This window comes from Nannobrachium achirus, assembly GCF_963921795.1.
Source record: "Nannobrachium achirus genome assembly, chromosome: 20".
NCBI classification, from domain to species: domain Eukaryota; kingdom Metazoa; phylum Chordata; class Actinopteri; order Myctophiformes; family Myctophidae; genus Nannobrachium; species Nannobrachium achirus.
The window spans coordinates 17,454,127-17,477,181 of NC_137827.1; the positions used below are offsets into that span (position 1 = coordinate 17,454,127).

Sequence of the window (23,055 nt, forward strand, 5' to 3'; positions counted from 1 at the left end):
GAAAGATGTACTCCATTTTCATTTTATGAACAATTATTTTCATGTCACACCATATGACGATTTTAGGCACAAGTACAACAAACTGCTGAATAAAGTCTGATTCCAATAAAATATCTAAAAACAAAATGTATTTCCATAAGGTTGAGAGTGAGTAGAACAAAAGTAAATAACTTTTATGCCTGCAATTTAAAGTTTTTTTAAAAACACATTTTTTGGGGCGTCACGTCACTGACCCATTTGTTGCATTACTAAGGCACACGTTTCATTTTAATAGATGTACCCCCATTGATTCTGGAATGAATGGGGGTACATGAAATTATTATCTTAGGAATGCAACAAAAAACAAAAAAAAAACAAATATATTATTGAACTCAAGTCTCCATGGTGTGAGTAATCAATAGGGGGAAAAAAAGAAAGAAAGAAAATAAAAACATTTTGGGGCTAAACTACTTCAATTTTGAGGTACTTGTATTTTCAATTTTCTGTACTTTTACTTACTTCTACTTCACTACATCTCAGAACCAAATATTGTAGCCTAGTTTTACTCCACTACAATTGATTATTTCAAAACAAACATTAACCACTTCAACACTTCAACAGAGCATGTTAATGATCAATCAATCAATCAATTGATTGTGTTCCAGCATGGATCAGTGCTACTAGTAGTATAAGTTCCCATCTATCGTTACCACAATTAAAACAACATTTTCAAAGAATAAATACCATAATGTGTTTTTTTTTTTTTTTTAACAGTAGCCTATTTCTCACCAAAACTTAGTTTATTAGTAATTATTTGGGGGCCCAGAGCTTGGGAATCGCTGCTTTAGGTCTTTTATGGTTTTGACTTTGAGTCATGGTCTTCAAGCTGAAACTGTATAGTGGACCAAAAAATAGTAAACCAAAAAAATAAAAGGAGAAGGAGACTATTTAACATGATGACTTTTGTTGAGGATTATTTGAGCTACATGTTACGTTTACTTACTTATATAGAAAATACAGGAACGCTAATGATTCATTTTTATTTATTACATTAATTAAGCTTAAATACACCGTTAAATAGAGCCATTGGAGACATTACAACATTGTTGTAGGACATGTTGAGCTTCTTATCACTATAGGTAGCCATAGTGAGCTCATTTCTTGTCAGCCTATTAAGGCCCCAGCTCAGTGGATACTGCTCTCTGTAGGTACAAGGTAATTATCTGCAGTCACGCGAAGCGCAAGTTAGCGAGCCCCCACCCCGGCACTCTGTGTGAAAAAGACATGCTTTTCCTGCCACATCTCCTCGCTGTGTTCGTGTTCTTTTGTTGTCATCAAACCACTTGTCAACCACACTAGTCATCACGAAGTAAACGTTTTCCTTTTTCCCCCCTCCTCCTCCTCCTCCTCCTTTTTACAGTCCTTATTCCAATGCGTGACTGATTTTTTTAGATTTCGGAAAGACTGTGCGATGAATCACAACATTCTCCCACGGTTTTCTACAGTGAGTCAGAGAGAGAGAGGGCTTCTGTTGGCTGAGACGGCAGAGATAACAGAGTGATGATCTCTGTCACTCTGTCAGAGCTTCGCTCGTATGGGTTCTCTTTCATTGAGGTTCAACCGCCTCACGCCAGAGCATTCATTCAGAATTCAAAGCGTTGGGGTGGAGGGAGAGAGAGAGAGAGAGAGAGAGAGAGTAGTCAGGGGCGTCACAAAGGGGAGGGGGGGAAGTGGGACTGAGTTAACAGGGCCCAAGGTGGAGGGGCCTTCATTATTTTATAGCTATTTAGCTATTGGAAAATGGCAGATCTACAAGCTTGTAGATCTGCTATTTTTTTTTAAGTCGTGAAAATGTATGCAAATCTTTGTAAGCCAACATTTGTAACTCAAATTTTGCTTCTGTGGGGCCCCTGGAACTAAATATGTTGAGATGGGGGTCTGTGGCCAAATACATATCATTTTGGGGGTCCTTCACATGAAAGGGTTTGAGCACCACTGACATAAAAACATAGGTTTTTTCAAAAACCCTTAGAAGGATTTGAAATATTCAAAGATTGTCACGATTTTTCAAAAATAGAGACCTACAAGCTCGCAGCGCGGCACTCGGTGCCGCGCTGTGAGCTTGTATATCTGCTATTTTTCAATTGTTAAAGCACAGGGGCCCCACAGTGAATCCTTGTACCCATGCAGGGCCCAGAATATGGTGTGACACCCCTGAGAGTAGTACACCAGAGTAGTATGAGCACTATGCTTTTGTTGAAACAATAGCACATAACTCTCTGTAGAAGAAACAATACTGCCACCTTGTGCTGCTACGTTGTGCTACATTGATTTGAGAACTTTGTCGAGAAGATGGGCCGGCTATTACAAAGACAGATGGGCGTAGTAAGGTGTTATACACGAGGCACAGTTAACTGTGACACTGTAAACAAACAGTTTAGTCTGTTTTACAAGCAGAACTGTCGGCGTAGGGGTTTGAACATGAAGTAATTGTTCCAGTGTTGCTGCTGCTTTCAGAGCTGCTCCTGCCTGTGATGGTCTTCCTGGTGTTGTAGTAGTACAGGAACAGGAAGAATCCTGGGAACGTCACAACAGAGTCATATTCCAGGAAATGATGGAACTCAGGGCTGGGCAAAAATATCAATAGGCTATTATATCTCAGGGGTCAATGTTTTTAGGCCAAGGACCCCTTAACTGAGAGGGAGATAAAGCAGGGACCCCTACTTATATACTGTATAAAATTGTGTTGCAGATTTTCCTCGATTTCATGAAGGCACTGTCATCAGTCTACGTCAGTGTGTGTTGGATTCGTGTTAATGTGTTTTTTCTTTATGTGCAGATACTTTGTAAATTTGACCTTTTCACTCTCTACACCAAACCTTTTTGCCAAAAATAGCAGCTCTACAAGCTCTCAACGCCTTGCAGCGCGAGGCGTTGAGAGCTTGTAGAGCTGCTATTTTTGGCTAAAGTTCTCCTCAGAATAGGGATGCGGGGGGTTCAAGTTCTTTGTTGAAAATAATTATCCTATCACACAAAGATTTGGCGGCCCCCATGAAGTAACTCTGAGGACCCCCTAGGGGCACCGGACCCCCTGTTGAAGACCCCTGTTATATCTCTATTGTGTTATAAGACTAGATATCCTCTGGCATTTGGGATATTGTAACATAGGGATAATATAGCATACGTATGTGTTGTCTTCTCCTGGCTTACCTCACTTTCCTGTTGTAGCTGTTCTATTATTTGCCTTTACTGACTTAGTTATTACATACTGTAGGCATTACTGATGATTATTCCCGCAAAAAATATCATTGTGTAAATAGTTTGTGAAAGCACCTATTAGTCATCCCACAATATCATCACGGTATGGATAGTCAAAAATAGGTAGGATAAAAAATATTCAAATAGCAGAGAATATTTTACTATTTTACTGTAGTTAGGATTTTAATTTCACCTACTCTATTCGACTTGATATGTGTTGCACCATTATGGGCATGGGGTGCTCTCTCCATTCCGACATGTCTCCATTCCGACAGTGACTTCTTATTGTCAGAGTGGCAACACTTCCATAGAGGTTAGGTTTAGGGTTAGGGTTAGGGATAGGGTTAGTGTCGGAATGGAGACATGTCGGAATGGAGACATGTCGGAATGGAGACATGTATGGGCACACGATTGCCACCTACGGTATATGGACTGGAGTCTATACCTTGGAAGCTGTTGAGGATGGTGAAGATGTAGTACGAGGGAATGACCAGGGGTCCGTAGCTGATGAACGCGAAGGCCCAGGTGACGCCCAGCAGAAACAGCAGGCCCAGGACGGAGAAGGTCTTCTTCTTGGTGGATCTGGCTCCCTGAGCCGGCTCCGTCTCGGACTTCAGGGGCACGATGTGTCTCACGACCACCACGAAGATGTAGGCGGTGAAGACGAACACCACCGCATAGTAACTCAGGTTCACCGCCTGGAAGAGTCTGACGTCGGTGATCCAGCACCTGGACGACATCACGCGGGAATTATATTTCATACATGATATTTTATTGTACAATCCTCAGTGTTAATATACGTTACTCTGTGAGCGTACAGATGGACCCAAATGGACCCCATTTGTACACTCTATGAGATGTATTAACAAAGGATTGTGCTGTGTATGGAAAGTATAAGGATGCATTTAGAACAGTGGTTTTCAACCGGTGGTCCAGGGACCACCAGTGGTCCTTGAGGGGGTTCCAGGTGGTCCCCAGCTAAATGATGGACAGTTGGTAATTTAACTCTTGAGTGTGCAAAATGAAACCAAGTGGACCCACATCGGCATTGCTTCATTTAGAAGAAGTCTACACAATTACAGTATGCAGAAGAATTGGTATTTTGATCAATGTTTGCCTGTTTACTCTCTCTCCTCTCCTTGGTACCAACAGCAATACAGCATGGAATTCAAAATCTTATCCAAAGACAACACAATATTCGTAGTCTTTCTTGGGTGGTCCGTAGCTCAAATGCAGAATAAATTATGGATATTGATATGAAACTGGTTGAAAACCACTGATGTAGAATAATGTGTTTGAGGGAAAGCATTCTTGCATTTTCACTGAATTTCCGTCGTCTGTGTTGATGGCCAGCAAGTTATATTTCCCTGCGATGATGAAAGGTATCACCACTAGAGCAGGAGTGCCTAGAGAGAGACGAGAACAGAGTTAGTCGACCCTAACGCCAGACAGTTCTGCAAAGGAGGTGATGGAATTAGGGATGGGACGATACGCAATATTATCGTTTAACAAAAAACTCTCACGATAATCGTATCGTGGAGATTTAATTCATCGTGGTTTCGTCCTCCGTCGTGCACTGGGATCAATTCACATTGTATTTGCAGAGCTGCATATCCGGTACCATTTAAGCCCTGTATTGGTAAAACGTAATATACGTACTTGATACAGTACTTGATACAGTAATTTTTCATTCTCTAGTAATTTCTTTGCCAAAAATAGCAGATCTGCAAGCTCACAACACGTTGCAACATGACACATTGTGAGCTTGTAGATCGGCTATATTTTGGCAAATGTTCTGCCCCAGGATAATGGATGTTGGGGATATTTTGATTATCGTGAATCGTGTAAATCTTTGGTCACAATAATCGTGATATGACATTTTCATATCGTCCCATCCCTAGATGGAATATGGATGGACACCATCGTTTCAGCGTTATAGTCTCACCCCATCCGAGAACGCAGAGCTTCAACATGTACTTTCTGATGCCAGCGTTGGGTTTCTTCAGTTGCATGAACAGGTGCAGGGCCTGCACAAAGAACCAGGAAATGGTCGCCAGCATGGCGTAGTGCATCGCCGCCGCCATGGCGACGCATCCACCGAAGTTTCCCAGGTTGGCGACGGACTCGTTGACGAGGAAGGACAGGTTGAGCAGCAGCATGGCGGCGAAGAGGTTGCTCAGGATCTTGTCTGCCGGGCCCCTTTTCTCTCTCCTGTGGGATCAAGCAGTTCATCAGACATCACTGTAATGTCAGGGGAACCACACTAACAGAATCCCTTTTATGGAGACCTAACCCTAACCTGATGTCATCGAAATTAAGTCCATATCGGCCACATTGTGAGCATGTAGATTGGCTATTTTCACAATGTTCGACTCTTGCTTACTTAATATTTGACAGTTTGGCCAGTCCTGTCGAATATTCGACTATTCGAATACTTTGAGGTCGAATAATTTGAATACTAAAAATCACTATTCGTGAATGCCCTAATAGACGCCTGACAAAGCCGGATGCATCACAGTGGATTCAAACCAGAGCAGGGACTTTACCCACTGCACAATCCGAGCGCTGGCAAGTGATTATTGTGAAGAAGTGTCTAGGCCTTATGCTAAATACAATGTGCTTATACTAAACAAATTGCAGATGTCGCACTGTCACAGCCTCTCGTCAGATGGCAATTTTCAGAGTATGTGTGTGCACTGCAGCACGGCACCGAGTGCCGCGCTGCGAGCTTGTAGATCTGCTATTTTTGAAAAATGTGCGCAAGTCTTTGAATATTTCAAATCTTTCTAAGGTTTTTTTGAAAAACCTATGTTTCTATGTCAGTGGTGCTCAAACCTTTTCATGTGAAGGACCCCCAAAATGATATGTATTTGGCCACGGACCCCCGTCTCAAAATATTTAGTTCCAGGGACCCCCCAGAAGCAAAATTTGAGTTACAAATGTTCGCTTAAAAAATACATTATATTCAAAGATTTGCACACATTTTCACGACTTTTCAAAAATCAGATCGACAAGCTCGCAGCGTGGCACTCGCGCTGTGAGCTAAAGTATAAAACAATTCCAGGCATTAGGTTAGGGTTAGGGTTACCAGGTAATTCCACCTTTGGCCCTGGTAACTCAGTCCCTGGTCACAGCAGGCGTGCAAGAGACTTAAGTTAAGTCACAAACAAAAGGCTAATATTCATAGACTGTGTCATTTCAATACCTGAGAATGGTCTGCATGAAGAGCGCCACCAGCAGGAAGCTCAGGGACAAACCACAGCCAATGTTTGTGATGTACGTCAGAGATTTAAAATCTGAAGAACTGATGTTTCCTGGCAAGGGTGACTGTATGTTTGGTGCATGACAAGAACAAAGGACGTTATCCAAGTCAAGGATTACATTAGCTTAGTTTAGTTACAGTTGTTGGGTTTTGATGGATTTGATCTTTCTTTCAACATGGACTCCCAAGAAAGTGTTGTATACAATAGCAGAGTTTCCCAAATTGGGTGTCAAATAATTTTGAGGGGTACCCAGATGATTAACTTAACACATTCCCCGCCATTTAATAATACCTTCGTACTCTATGGTGCCTCTGGTCTCCATAGACTTCCATGTAATTCATAGTGCACGGATCATGCACACCCATGCCTAGATAATGCACCACGTGTGTCCACATTGCTCACAGCTTTCAAACAAAAAAATCCGAATGGAAATCCGTTCAGGCATTCATGAGATACAAGCCATTATGTTTTCCTAAAATGTAAACAAAGATGGCTGCCATGTTTGATAGATGGGGTTGCTATGGGGGTTAAACATGCAATTTCGCGATTTCTATCATGCCTACTACATTTTTTGGGGTCCAAAAATTTTTTTTTTTTTTTTTTTTTTTCAAAATGGCGGAAATTCTCGGGACTATCGGGCCTGGCAGGGAAAGACATTAAAATAATCTCGGAACTATCGGGCCTGGCATGCAATGAGTTTTAATGTGCAATATTGTTTTTCTTAACCCTAACCCTAACCCTCAACAGTATAAGCAAACCAATACATAGTATAAATGTATACAGGGTATCTGCACATTTTTAAGTGCCAATTTAATGGCTTTTAAGACCGTTTTTATACCAAATTGTCAAAGGTTTTGTTATAATGTTATAATGCTTATTGTGAGCTTCTTGCTATTTTCACAAAATTAGTTTATTTTCACAAAATTAGTTTTGTCCCCAGTTCAAATGATTATTTTGGGAGGTCGCAACCTGTAATGTTGGGAACCTTTGTGCTATAAGATAAGGCAGGAAGTGAGTCACACCATCAAAATAGCAAAGAATGTCAGATGGGTGCATTCGCACGTAATGCTGCCATTGCTCTCCTTGGTCTCACAACCCTCTGTCGTCCAATTAGGCCGTTTTCCTGTAAGAAAGAGGTACAAGCTGATTGTAAATCTTTTCCCCAAGTGTAAATTGTAGGCAAGTTATATATTCATAAATATTCGCGACTTGATCATACTTAATTAGAATTTAAACGTAATATACTACCTACCTATGCCATTCCAGGAGCTGCAAGAGGCGTTGGCTGCCTTCTGCATTTGAATGAAAGGGAAACAGGCATGAGCGACTATTCTGACCCTGATTTCAAGAGAATCATCATGTTAGTGTCTTCAAATGTGTCTCTGTTACCGTGTCCACGTTTCTGAAATGAATATCGATGGTGTCAGAAAGATTGGCTATTTCAGCTCCCATGCGGATGGCCAGCACTTCGTTTTCCAGTACGATGCTTTTCTTCTCATCCTGTTGACAGTCACAATGTTCATACAGGACAGAAAGAAGGTTTCATAAACCAACAGACAGAGTTACTCTATATTATACTAGTAAGACACCTCAGGGTGACATGCAACCTCGCTTGTCACAGTGATTACAGTGATTATCCTCGGGCGAGAATAATCACTGTAATTCCAACATTAGTGAAATGAGGTCTGCTGGTACATTATCTATTAATTCTAATAAGTTACATTACAAATATATATTTGCCAAATAATTTGGCAAAACAAAGTGTTTATCTTTTGAAAAATAGAATAAAAGCTGTAGTGAATGGTAAACAGGTATTTATTAGTGCATTTAACTTAAAAACGATAGCAGAGCTATTGAAAGTAACGCGTTACTTGACATAGTAACTTGATCCAATTTGTAAAAGTAATGAGCTATATGGGACTACCGTCATAGACAGTAGCCATTGTTAATCCGGAGTCAATGGCTGACTGTCTGTACAGGAAGTGATGTCACATGACATACTGTTTATGCCCATATATGAGTCCTAACATGGAGATGTGGATAACACTATATATGGAGATAGTCTAGTCCAATATGTCATATGGAACTACCGTCATAGACACAGCCATTGACTCCGGCCTAACAATGGCTACTGTCTATGACGGTAGTCCCATTATGACATGATGGACTGGACTATCTCCATATATAGTGTTCTCCACATTTCCATGTTTAGGCCCCATCGCTCACACCCTCGGTGGGGTTGGCGATAGGGCCTTTCTGTGTGGAGTTTGCATGTTCTTCCCGTGTCTCCTAGGGTTGATACCCTCACAAAAACATGAACAAACTCCCCCCAGAATGATAACAACTAGAATCGTCAGAGAAACACTGTGGTTGGCCAGATAGTCAAGAATTGGCGCGATCTCGCCCTTTAGGGCGAGGTCGCATGTCACCCTGAGGTGTCTTACTAGTATATGATAGCAATATTATTACCATTGCAGATTTAACACTGCCAGAGTTAAAATAACACTGAGGATTTCACTGTGTGTTGTATACTGTGCTGTAATGTGTAGCGTTACCTGGGCCATGTTTTGAAAAAGAAGAACACCAACAAAAGATCCATTTCCTCTCCCTGACATGGCACTAGCTTCTTTGGAAATCCGCACGGCTCTTGAGAAGCCTTTGACATTTATACTGTCAAGAAACTACAAATAAAAGAGTAGATATGTGGACCATTCTTCATTAATCTAGTAGCTCTTGTACACAGCTAGGCAGGGCAGTTGCTATTTTCACTCTAAGTATATACTGTAGGGTTTAAGTGTTTAATAAATTGACATACACTCATATCTTCACCCGGTGAAAAGGCAATGTTTGTGTCTGTTGGATCCTTGGGCAGTTTTTTGATCACTCCTCTGATGTTGCCCACTGTGATGCAGGCAATGGAGTCATTGCCCATCTGGTCCAGCAAGGAGGAGAGTTCATTTACCAACTCTCTGCAATGGGAATTCAAGAATAAGCATTTAGTATCCATAAATTCTTTCTAGTACGTCTTGATACTTCATATAATTGTTTTCCTGCAGACTGAGTGTGAAGGTCGACAGATGCTATAAAAACTGGATCCCCCCCTGAAATGTAGATGACTGCCGGTAAAGAAAGCAAATATTTTTGTTATATTGACATTGCTGTTTCTGTGACATTCAAAGGACCCGGAAATACTGCCGCTGTGTGCCAATCAGCCTGTGTTGCCAACCAACCTCTGTCGCCAATCAACCCCTGCCTGTGGCAAACCAACCAACCCCTGTGGCAAACCAGCCCAGGCTCTTGCCAACCCAAGTCTACGCAACGAAGCCCTTTCACATGTGAGTACCGCTAGACAAGCTGTTTCCATGTATAAGTCGTTGTAAACTACAGTATACAGTCAGCTGAATAGCTCACGTTGCCGCTTCTGCATTGATGGTCCCATCACTGCTGAGTTCAAGTGGAGTGGGCAGAGTCAAATTCATCTCAGGCTTCATCACAGGGTTCTTACAGGTGACACAAGTCGTAGTATTGTCAGAGCGGACGGACAAGATGAAATCTGTCGCGTTTTTACCTGCACATTAAAGCACATGCACACGCACACATGCAAATTTGATTGCAACGTTCAACTGGTTCAATGTTTATGATAATATTTTACTGTATATAAGAAGTGAAAATACCTTTACATGATTCTTCATCATAGGGTGAAATTGAATCTTTTCTGCATTCTGTGCTTGGAATGATTTTCTTAAAATCTTAAACATATAAAAAGCAACAATTAGACAGTTACCGCTACTTTGGCAAAATAATTAATGTTTAAACAAAATGAACGCGACCAGTGTAAGTAAATGTAAATATTTTACCCTTAGCTGTGCAGTTTAGTTTATCCAGATCTAACAAAATACCTGAAATGGAATGGTGGTTATTGGAGGTATGTTATTAGAGATCAAGCGTTGTGATTGGCTTGTTGTTGAGGGAAAGAATTGCGGACTAAGCACAGAGCGAATATAGATGGTGTAAGTGGTTACATTTCTCATGATACACATTAACATGAATCCAACAGTTTAATCTGTAACATATTGTTATACCATATGTAGTGGGGGTCCCTGCTTCATCTCTCTCTCGGCTAGGGGTTCCTTGGCCTGAAAAACATTGAAGACAATATCCCTATTATAAATGGTTAATTCATCACTTGTAGATTAGAATAGAGGCAGAAGGCACACTAAAATAGACCACCAATAGAGGGCACTCCATAGCAAGATTTGAGTGAAATGTATGAGCTACTGTAGGTGCCCATGCCTTGAGTTGTAACCATTAGGACCTTGGTCTGAAATAGCATAACACTGAAATAGCATTAACACATTTAATTATGGTTAGATGAAAATGTAACAGAGTGATTTGACTGTGTTTCTCAGGGCTTCATGAGCATGAGAAATTATGTTCTATAACCACTTTCAAGCTGGCGTCCCTATTTTTGGGCATGGCAATATAGGCAATCTTGTTTGTGCGTTGTGAGCTTCTAGATCTGTTTTTGTAGCGTGACACCATCGTATTATAAACATGCTCTAGTCTACAGTAAGTGTTTAAATTGTTCCAGTGTGGTTTAGGCAAGGAGTCACTGCAGTCAACAGTATAACTGATGGCCGAGTGTCCCACAAAATGTGTTCTGTCCAACCACATTTTTTGCCACTGTCTAAATCCAACAGAGAGTTGTGAGCTTAGTGTGGCTGTTTAATCATCGAAGAGATTTGGTGTAGAGGGAAAAAAGAGGGGCCTATAGAGCCCGAGTCAACTAAATATATAGTTAAGTAAGTCCCTCCTACCTGAGCTTTTGACATACATCGATGGCTTGCACGACGTGTTTTGTCCCATAAAGAAATGGAACACAACTTCTTCAAGTGTTGATTGATTTAGAGTTAGGTTGAAGTTGTTTCCATATTTGCTTATGTTAAATCTATGATTACAAACATCTGAAAACACAAAGTAGATTTCAATTGCAACGCATCCCATGAAAAAGAACATCTCTATTATTAAATGCCGTCTACTGTATATCTGTATACCTTTCTGTACTGTCTGGTCGTCCTTTGCAGATATCACACAGAGATGCACACTGCAGTTACATGCACCTAAAAGAAGACATTGTGACAAATGCAATCATTCTTCGCTGACGACATTGCAATGCAAGACTTTAGTCATTCACTCTTCACATAGCGTACAAAATGGCATCTCAGAGGTGTGCACAGCCGAGACGTAAAATGCCCAACTTTAATGGCACTTTATGTACGCCATGGCAGGGAAGTGAAAATGCTCACATTGAAGTTCTCAAATGCAACTAATGTCAGCCTTCTATGATGGATTGTTTAAATTAGAAGTTATGTACAACAATATGTCCATCAATAGTTTACCTTCTTGACCGTGACCCTTGACCACCAATTTGCTCCATATGTCAGATATTGACTTAAAGATCTGATATAGAGTTGTGATTTGATGAGTCATGCCGACAGAGCGACACGCACGCACGCACGCACGCACGCACGCACGCACGCACGCACACACACACACACACACACACACACACACACACACAGAGGCAGCCTCATTACATAGCAGCTGCACATTTCATTGCAGCTCAACTACACTGACACGTTTCGAGTGTACAAAACTCTGAGAGTGTACAAAATGTAATAACTCTCAGAACTATATTAACTGAGCATTTTACTGTGTAATAAGCTCACCTGAGCAGCAGTGGTCGCTGGACTTGGCAGGAACTGAGCCATTGGCTATCAGAACGTGTCTGCGCCTGTTATCCTTATCTGTGCCTGCATGTACAACGATTTGAGAGAGTTTCATGGTAAATCAAATACATTCTGTTTTGTGAAATACTCATATTATTATTATCATTCAGAATTCTGAATTAATTAAATGTATTTAAGCCAGTGCGAGACATGCGTAAAATGATTGATTTTGCTATTTAAGTTATGCATCAAGATAAGAATTTCAAGATATTTCAGCCATTTGTTGACCTGTTTTATATAAATACATTAAAGGTGCTGTAAGTGACAAATAGCTCTAGTGTTTGTTTAATAACAGTGGTGTCCCCCCCCCCCCTCCCCAATCTCTCCAGTTCTTTAGTAAACAGAAAATAGCTATTTCATACAATCATACAGGATACAGGATGAGGAATAGAAACAAATAAACAAGCAGACACACTTGGAACTGGAGCACAAGCCGATACAGACATTTATAACCCACCTGGAAATGTGATTTACTAAAGAGCTGGAGGTGTTACACAATAGTGTAGTGTTACTGAACACTACACTATTGCAGTGATTACTATCAATTACAGCACCTTTTAACAGTTGGTTTGGACTTTGTTTTTTCAACCTTACATTTCCAACATAAGCTCCCATGGAGGACAACGGAAATGATCGCCACATTCAGGATAAATGCCCAATGATGCTTTTCAGCCATTCTTAAGTCTGTGAATCCAAGACGACATAGGATTACAACAACAACAACAACATTAATGGTAATAATAATGACAATAATGATAATATTTATTAATAGTAATTCACAATTAAAAAACAGCAACAATAATAACAGTGTTGTAAAGTACATGTACTTAAGTACAATTTTGAGGTATTTGTACTTTACTTGAGTATTTCCAATTTCCAATACTTTTACTTCTACTCCACTACATCTCGGATCAAAATGTTGTACTTTTACTCCACTGCATTTATTTGAAAACTTTAGTTACTAGTTACCTTTTAGATATAAATTATAATGTTATAAAACATACATTCATCCACTTTAGCTCTATTTTATACCTTGGCTATTTGAAAATAGCCGAACGCGTCGCTTCGCAACACGTTGTGAGCTTGTAGATCTGCTATTTTCAAAAATGTTGTACTTTCCACTTTTGGTACTTTAAGTACTTATTGATGGCACTACTTTTGTACTTTTACTCAAGTCAATTTTGAATTCCATACTTCTACTTGTAACAGGGTATTTCTATATTGCAGTATTGATACTTTTACTTGAGTAAAACATTTGAGTACTTTTTCCACTACTGAATAACAACAATAATAATAATAATCGTAATAATATTAATAATAATAATTAGGGAATCTTACCTGACACAGTTGATTTGGTCACGGTCAGTCTCCAGTGCAGCTGCTAGAATAACACATAACAGATAACTCTGGCTGTTGCTGGAAAATGTAACATTAGATGTAGATTTGATTTGCCTTGCAAATGAGACGCGTCCGACACGTTCAATGTCTCCTTTGTGGCTTTTCGGGTATGTGGTTATTATCATGTACTTATGGGTGGGGGAAAACTGTCCTTAAGGTCCACATATACTGTGTGCACAAAGTGTTTGTGGAATAATTTTTCGGTGTCACTTGAGAGTGAAATAGAACAAAGCTTATCATTTTATAGCATGTCAGTCATTCATGTCAGTGACTTTCACTGCTGGCCTTTCGACACAACATCCCTCAGTCCAGCAGCTTACTTTCACACTACATCCACACCAGTGTTGATTTCGTCGACTAAAACTATGACGACTGCGTTTTTTTCTCTGACAAAAATGTAATAAAAACTCAATAAAAACTAAGCTGTGATGACTAAAACTAAGACTAAATATATTGACAATTTCGTCAAGAAAATAAAAACTAGACTAAAACTTTAGAAAGAGATTAGTGGAGAAGAGAGTCATTTTATGTTTGGTTGCTCTCAGGTGTTGCGTGCTGAAAATAGCAGATCTACAAGCTCACAACACGTCACGCTGTGACGCGTTGTGAGCTTGTAGATCGTCTATTTTCAGCATGCAACCAAGTGTAAAATCAGACATTACGATGTTATCAAGGCCAGCCAAAATACATTTAAGTTGACTAAATCAACTGTAGATTTAGTCTATATTTAGTCGACTAAAATTAGGCTAAAACTAAAAGTTTTGAGGTGACTAAATTATGACTAAAAACAAAAATTCGATTCAAAAGACTAAAACTAAATCAAAATTTGCTGTAAAAAACAACACTGATCCACACATGTTAAACAGAAAAGGACCTATCCACACAAGTGTTTTAGCACAATATAATATCCCTCCATACTACACACCTGAAAACACATAAACATTTGACAGCCTGTTGACAACAACGTCCATGAAACAGCACTTACTGTAGTGTACAGTTACATAATGCTTGTACATTCAAAAGTGTTTCAGTTTATGTAGTCTGTAGTGTAGATGTAGCTAGGGCAGCGGTGGCAGACTAATTTAGGTCAATCGATGGCTCAAAATGAAACTCTGTGTGGGCCGGATAGGTTTTGTTTGTTTGTTTATCTGTGAGTGTGTGTTCAGCTCTGAACGGCACCAATGCCATCATAGTATCCAGTTTGAACATGCAAAACATGGTAGGTAACATTTAGTTAGGTTATATCTATGCAAACGTGTCAGCCCACTACAACCCTGGCGTCCCTATTTTTGGCATGTCAGGGACATGGTATAGGCAAAACTTTCCAAAAACATTCAGACATTTGTATTAACTAGACTAGAGCAGGGGTTCCCAAACTTTTTTGTCTCAGGGCACCCCATAATTTTTTTTTTAATCCGATGCACCCCTACATTATAAATTTCACTCCCAGCACCTTATATTTATAACATATCGTTGTTGTCGGGTGGAAACCTTGTATGTCCCAAACCGTTCATTTTGTATCATCATCTATAAAATGTACTAAACTAGTGAAAACTGCAAGCACACAACGCCTCGCATCGCGAGGCGTTGTGTGCTTGTAGATCGGCTGTTTTCACTAGTTTTGTGCGACAGTCTTGTATGATGAAGCAGGGCTTTGCTTTACCAAAAGACGTACACAGTTGAAACTTGGAGATACAAGGTTTCCAAATAAATTCCAAATATTATCAAATGATCTCGCGGCACCCCTGGACCCCAGGGTGCCACGTCACCCACTTTGAAAACCCCTGGACTAGAGGGCCCTCACACCTACTTCTCACTTTGTCAGAGTACCTGTTGTACCCATCTGTCTGTTTCCTTCCATGCCCATATGTGGAGTTCCCTGATGTCCTTAGTATATGCCATACCCTATATTGGCATTTGGCATAACCATGGACATATTGGTCGGATCGGTGGTTCTGGACAACCGCATATCCAAGCGACTCGGTTGGCGGGCATCGCACTCCCTCGAGTCCTTGCCGATTCACTAGCCAAGTTTGAAGTCGGCCGGGTTTGTTTATGGTTATCTGAGTCAGAGTGACCTAGTCTATATACTAAGGCTGGGCGATATTAGGAAAACCTTCGATGTTCGATAACGTTGTTGAATACCTCGATATCGATATTACTCACGATATTAGTAAAAGCAACTGTATAGTTTTTAATGTTTTTTTCTGCTTTAGGTCCACTGACTGCCTAACCCAGATAATGAATAGCATATCCATGCATGTCATTGAATGCCTTATTTCCATTTCCAAACAATGGTTTTATTGAAATAACCACACCTGGTTACAGATGGACTGCTTTTTTGCATGTGCTACGTGCATGCATAGTGTGTCTATTAATCAATTTGACACATACACCAATACCTCATTTCAAGCTGTCTTCGTCGATATGTATACCTTGCATGTTGATACCCCGATATCGATCATTTATCGATATATTGCCCATTACGATATATACCTGTATAGGTGTATCTATCTATCTATCTAAGCAATGAACTGGCTAAAGACTGTGTGACAACATTTATCTTGTGGCTATGTACTTTATTTTGTGGATAGTGATGGAACTTGAAAACTATTGAATTTTTTCATAAATGGCATTCTGTAAAAAAAAGAAATCACAAGATAAATATTATGCTTATTGCTTAGCCATTTTAACAAATGATAAAAATCTTTCTTTCTTTCTTTCTTTCTTTCTTTCTTTCTTTCTTTCTTTCTTTTTTCTTTCTTTCTTTTTTCCTTTCTTTCTTTCTTTCTTTCTTTCTTTCTTTCTTTCTTTCTTTCTTTCTTTCTTTCTTTCTTTCTTCAAAGGTCATGTTTACATTACCTCTGTGCAGATGCAATTTCAAATGTCTAAACAGACGACAGCATCCTCTTTGCGATGCAAATAAATTAAACAAATAAGGGCAGTCAGGCTGCCTGGGAAAACTGTACGTGATGTCCATGTACTTTCTAATGACGGTAGGAATCATAGATTGATTGTGTGTGTGTGTGTGTGTGTGTGTGTGTGTGTGTGTGTGTGTGTGTGTGTGTGTGTGTGTGTGTGTGTGTGTGTGTGTGTGTGTGTGTGTGTGTGTGTGTGTGTGTGTGTGTGTGTGTGTGTGTGTGTGTGTGTGTGTGTGTGTGTGTGTGTGTGTGTGTGCACCCAGCTGGGGGCTGTGTACTGGTGGAGCTGCATCTAATGTTTCATCCAGTCGTGTGTGTGTGCTGCTTAGCTGTTCACAGTAACAATGAGCCACTCATGTCCCTGATTCACTATGAACATTACCTCACTAGACAGCAGCCTGAGGAAAGATGGGGAAAAAATGCTCCAACACTGCCCCCTAGTGAAAACCTTCAAATCACTTTTGTTGGCCAGTGGTTCTCAAACTTTTTCCTGAGGACCCCCAAATTGATATATATTCAGCCACGGACCCCCCCATCTCAACAACTTTTGTGCCAAGGACCCCCAGAAGAGACGATTGAAAATGATTCAAAATGTTCCAAACATTTTCAAATGTATTTTACAAAAATGTTCAGATGTAGCCTACTTAAAGATCTGCTATTTTTGAATACCCAACACATGGATAAAGTGGTAAAAACTGATTGTGATGCTAATTACTTTGCTAGGGACCCCCTAGAACCGTCTCAAGGACCCCTTTGAGAACCACTGGGTTGTATTTATTTATTTATTGTTTTTATTTTTATATTCTGTGGCTGCAAGCCACAGAATGTATTTATTCTGCCCTTTATTTATTACAACAACCCCATAATGTATTAGGACAATCTTTGGATGATATGCAATGAGATACTATCAGTTGTTCTCAAAGAGGGGGTTCCAGGGGGTCCCCAGCAAAATGAGTTAATAGCATCAAAATCAGTTTAACCATTTTAACCGTCATCAGCTATTTGAAAATAGCGGCTCTACAAGCTCTCTAACGCTTTGCATCCGCTTTTAGATCTGAGATCTGCTCTTTTATTTTATTTTCACCATACACAAATTGTGTATGGTGGAGACGGTCCCTGCGTTCCTGACACACAACATATATTCAGGTGGTGTTCCGCCACTGCGCGGCAAAATGCATAATTCATTTTGGGGGTCCGCTTGATAAGAACAAGTTTGAGCACCACTGCATGTAAATGTTTAATGAATAATTGTGATAACCAAGGCCAGCTCAGAGAATGATAGAGCAGCTCGGAGTCAACAGAGCTTATCATAAATTGACAAATGCAGCGGTACGGCACTCCAGAGAGCAGACAACTCCAGCTCCACTGTGGTTGTTAACATGTTGCTAATGTCATTACATCCAGCCTGCTAGCCTGCTAAGGCAATTAGCTCCCCGGCTAGCAGCACTAAACACATTTAAGACCTCAGGGGCGTCACAAGGGGGTGGGGAGGAAGTGGGACTGAGTTACTTAGGGCCCAAGGTGGCGGAGGGGCCTTAATTATTTTATACTTTCACTATTGAAAAATAGAAGATATACAAGCTCACAGTGCGGCACCGAGTGCCGTGCTGCGAGCTTCTACAGATCTGCTATTTTTGAAAAGTTGTGAAAAAGTGTGCAAATCTTTGAATATATGTTATTTTAAGCAAACATTTGTAACTCAGATTTTGCTTCTGGGGGGTCCCTGGAACTAAATATTTTGAGATGGGGGTCCGTGGCCAAATACATGTCTTTTTGGGGTACTTCACATGAAAAAGTTTGAGCACTACTGAAACGTAGGTTTTAATAAAAAAAAAAACCTTAGAAGGATTTGAAATATTCAACGTTTTTACGACTTTTCAAAAATAGCAGGTCTACAAGCTCGCAGCGCGGCACTCGGTGCCGCGCTGTGAGCTTGTAGATCTGCTATTTTTCAATAGTTAAAGCACAAAATGTGAGTGAATCCTTATACTCAGGGCCCAGAATTTTGTGCGACGCCCCTGTTTAAGACCTTATCGTAGTCTAGATAGGCCTGCCTGCGTCCGTCGATGGAGGCTTCACTGACGGCTTGGAGTTAACTCAACATATTGATCCGTACGGACAGCCTCGGTGATGTCATTGTTTTCCTCATTAATGGACACAAGGCCATTAGCTTGTTATTAACACTGCATAATACGGGAAGGTCAAAGGGCAAACTTTGCCGGCCCACCCCCCACCGTTAAAAGTTCATTCATCCAATTGGTCTTTGAGCAAGATGGATAATTAGCCCCTTTCTGTAATGACTGTTAGTCGGTGCAGTTTGACAATGTCATTAATTCCAATTCCAAGTGTACCAGCCCCTGTCAAGTGATTTATAGTTTTCAAATAGGGATGTCACAACTTCCTAGCATTCGTCAATAATTACATTTTGCACCGGTTGATGATTTACGACCAGGACAGAGATAATAACATTATAGATGGTTTTAAGTCTTTGCTGCTGTACAGCCACAGTACATTGTAAAATGTGGAATGTTAATTAACTCTGAAATGGTAGATTTTCACGTAAACTGAATTCACTCCGGTATTCAATTCATGGGTTGCATTTGTAGTCCTCCACCGGCCATATTGAGGACCAACACAGGTGTTCTGATTGGCGTAGAACATTAGTTCTATGCCAATAAGACAAATTGAAACACCTGTGGTCCTCAACATGGCCGTGTAGGATATGCAACCCATGAATACAATAAATTCTCCTTCTACAACACTGCCACCCATGTGTGGAATTCCTTGACTAACCTCCCTTAAAACATGTAGCTCGCTGGCATCCTTCAAAACCACCCTGAAAACTCACCTTTCAGGAGGCCTGAGAAGGTGGTAGTTATCACTTCTCCCATAGACAGGCGAGAAGTGAGCACCCCCCCCCCCTTACTTTAGCCAACTCCCTTGTTTCCCCTACCCTGTAGTGTTTTTATAACTGCAATATTATTGAATGTTTTCTTTGCTTGCTATTTATTATGTCCATGAATTAAATACAGAGGGCTTCCAATGTAAAAAAGACTGTAAAAGGTCTTATTTGGGATGTTCCTTTTAGGCAGGGTGTTCAACTGTACTTGTACCGTACTACATTTCAATTGTATTGACCCTTAGTGGGTCCATTCTATTCAACATGTAAACTCTTGGAGTTACATTAACGCTTACAGATTTTACAGTGGGTGGTGGCAGGCAGGTCATTTAAATCTATTGATGTTGTGATTCTTCTCTGTGGTTTGACGTGCGATGTCAGGGGGATAAAGTCATGGACTCGACGCTGCATGGCAGATGAATATTTGATGGCCCTTAATGGAGTCTTTGGTCTCTTGCTGTACAATAGAGCCGTCTTCCAGCACAGAGCAGAGGGTAGTGATGGTGTCGGGAGCCCGTCAGATCATCAGCATCCCCCGGTGGATCTGGTTCGGCGGGTTTGGTCGACCAAAACAACAGCTGCCGTGATTTCATAATGCAGGCTTAGCCATAGCATCGCCAAGCGGGCAGACAACTGGTGGCAGTTTTGAAGTAGCGCCGCTGTTGCCTGACCCCGACATGTGACTGCCACTGTGCCCTGCCCATGACTCTCTCATAGGGGTGGGCGATATGGGAAAATACAATATCACGATATTTTCCCAAGCTGTATCACGATACACAATCTTATCATGATTCTTTTTCATGTTGGTTTTTATGGTTATTTTTCAAGTTTCTTAACAGTACAACCACCTACAGTACATGCCTACACGGTAAGACAACCTAAAAGGAAAAGGAGTAACAGACCAATGGTCCTCAATGTGGGGTCCAGGGACTCTCTGGGTTCCTTTTGGGAGGTCTAAATTGTTCCTTAAGTATGTAACTCTGACAGTATACAAATGAAACCAAATGGACCCTTACGGGTTTCATTTGTATACTGTCAGAGTTATTTTAAAGTTTGTGGAAAAACTGATTTAGACCAAAATGCAGGTTTAAATGAATTCTGCAATGAATATCTGTATTAAAAATTCAACAGGATTTTTTATAAGGCTCCCTCATTTTATCACAATATATACGATATCGCTGAAAAGGCATATTGTGGTGACATTGTATCGTCTCAACGATATTTATCACCTTATCGCCCACCCCTACTCTCTCAGAGTATATGATGAGAACATGTTGGCATTGCGGGTACGTTGTGAGCTTGTAGATCTGCTATTTTTGGGAGAAAGAATGAATGGAACAATGTTGTTAAAATTGTGAAAAAGATTTCGCCTATAATTAACACGACCAAACCAAAACAAGAGGAATACCAGGTGAAATGTCAGAAGAAGAGCTTCTAGCTGTGAGGAAGACGGATTGAAAGTGTCACGCTGCCTCTGGGCTCACGCCGTCTCCACATTCCGTATTATGCGTATATGACAGATACATATGTCAGAATTATGTACGCTGGATCTAAAGCTTTGTCCCTACTAATCCAGTTGAGGAGATTAAGATCTTAACTAAAGACAGACACAGGCTCCGTCTGCCAGTCCAATTAGGAATGTTGACAGTGAGGCAGAGCAGCCATACATCATGCAGCTGGGTGACCTCATCGGGGCCTAATCCATACATATGTGACAGACATATGGGGGGCGTATGCCATACGCCGGTGCTGGTACCAGGAAATGGATGCTGCGCTTTATCATGGGGACTTGGGAGTGTTGCGGGTCGATGGAGGGTGTGTGTGAAAGAGGAGAACTGTGTCCTGGAATGTGGCACATCGGTGGGCGTGCGTGCATGTGCGGGGGTGTGCGTGTGTGAGTGTGTGTGAGAGAGAGAGTGCATCAAAAACTGCATTGTTGACCTTTCCGCCTCCCCGCGCCTCTGGCTAATTGCATAGATCAGAAATACTTGGTGTGTGTGTGTGTGTGTGTGTGTGTGTGTGTGTGTGTGTGTGTGTGTGTGTGTGTGTGTGTGTGTGTGTGTGTGTGTGTGTGTGTGTGTGTGTGTGTGTGTGTGTGTGTGTGTGTGTGTGTGTGTGTGTGTGTGTGTGTGTGTGTGTGTGAGAACAGGCTCAGGCATGCAAGGACTGTATAAACAGGTGTTACACACTCACTCACTCACTCGTTCTGTTTCTCTCTCTGTCACTCCTCTCTATCTGTCACTCACGTGCACGCGCGCACACACACACACACACACACACACACACACACACACACACACACACACACACACACACACACACACACACACCTTTAGGGTTCACAGGTGCATGCAGAAACCACATGAAATTTCATCCTCTGCTGTAACCAGTTGTTTGACAATACAATATTATATAACTATGTTGTTATTTTCTTGATTTAATCAAAGCCGGTTAATTATGTTGGCCTATCACAGATGAATGCATAGTATGGATATAGTAAAAAAGGCAAGTAAGTTTAGGAGTTTAGGGTTTTGCATGGACGAAGATAGGGCCCAATATTTCCATTCCCGGAATGGGCTTGTATTGATGACATCAGGGATCTCCATATATGGGCATAAAAGGGACAAGGACGGAATTAATTTGCAAGTGTGATCGCGTTGCGACACAATATGTCCATATCTGGGCATTCCCAGATACAGTATAATATTGATGACATCAGGGATCTCCATATATGGGCATAAAAGGGACAAGGACAGAATTCATTTGAAGTGTAGTTGCCGCGAATGCGAGTCACACTTGCAAATGAATTCTGTCTTGGCCATACATGTATATGGAGAGTGACATGAGGCGTGACTGCCTGACGCACGTGAGCTGCAGTTTTTCATAGTAATTGCGACCTACGGTCACAATTAAGGTCTGTAAGCTCTCCATATCGCAGAGCTGATAACAGTGATTCTTCTGGGAGATCACCAGGTCTCGAATATACAGAGATTTCATTCTTTTGTCGCGTTCCCAATCCAGCCAATAATTTTATGACTGGCGGATTCTCAAAGAGTCTCCTGTTCAGTGGCGTCAGTTCAGAAAAAGCTAAGGTATGTCAACATGACTGGTGTCACCAGTCATGTTGACATACCTTAGCAACAGGCATGATACATTTATTTTAAGAAGTACATTTTATTCCCCCCCCCCCCTTCTACGGTTTCTAGGGCTGGATATGGCAGCCTGGAACGGTTGTTCAAGTGCAGCTAAACGTGGCATGTTAGTAAACGTGCCACAATTAACAATAATGAATTGCACCTGTGCAGCTGACCTGCGGAACCTGGTAATATACAAGTGGGGAGAATACAAGTGTGGAGAATATAATTATAATACCTTGTTAAAGTGACAATTTTGTTAAATTTTGCATTTGTAGATAGTTTACTGTAATTTAACAACATAACCAGCACAGAAAGACAAAGAGACATTCATGGATTTATATTTAAAAGTAACTTTTATTTTCCCCCCTGGACCCAGGGTATGGCAGCTGCATACCCCTGCCATACCCAATT

At 40.9% G+C, this 23,055-nt stretch overlaps 1 protein-coding gene and 1 long non-coding RNA gene across 2 annotated transcripts in view; both read left to right on the forward strand.

Moving 5' to 3' along the window:
• dnajc17 (DnaJ (Hsp40) homolog, subfamily C, member 17) overlaps positions 1 to 23,055 on the forward strand; it is a 337,059-nt gene that overhangs the window by 248,159 nt on the left and 65,845 nt on the right. The window lies entirely within an intron of this gene.
• LOC308305426 overlaps positions 1 to 23,055 on the forward strand; it is a 135,319-nt gene that overhangs the window by 101,290 nt on the left and 10,974 nt on the right. The window contains exon 2 of the long non-coding RNA XR_013963114.1: positions 9,680 to 9,835. This is a non-coding gene — a long non-coding RNA (uncharacterized lncRNA). The remainder of the gene's footprint in view (positions 1 to 9,679; positions 9,836 to 23,055) is intronic.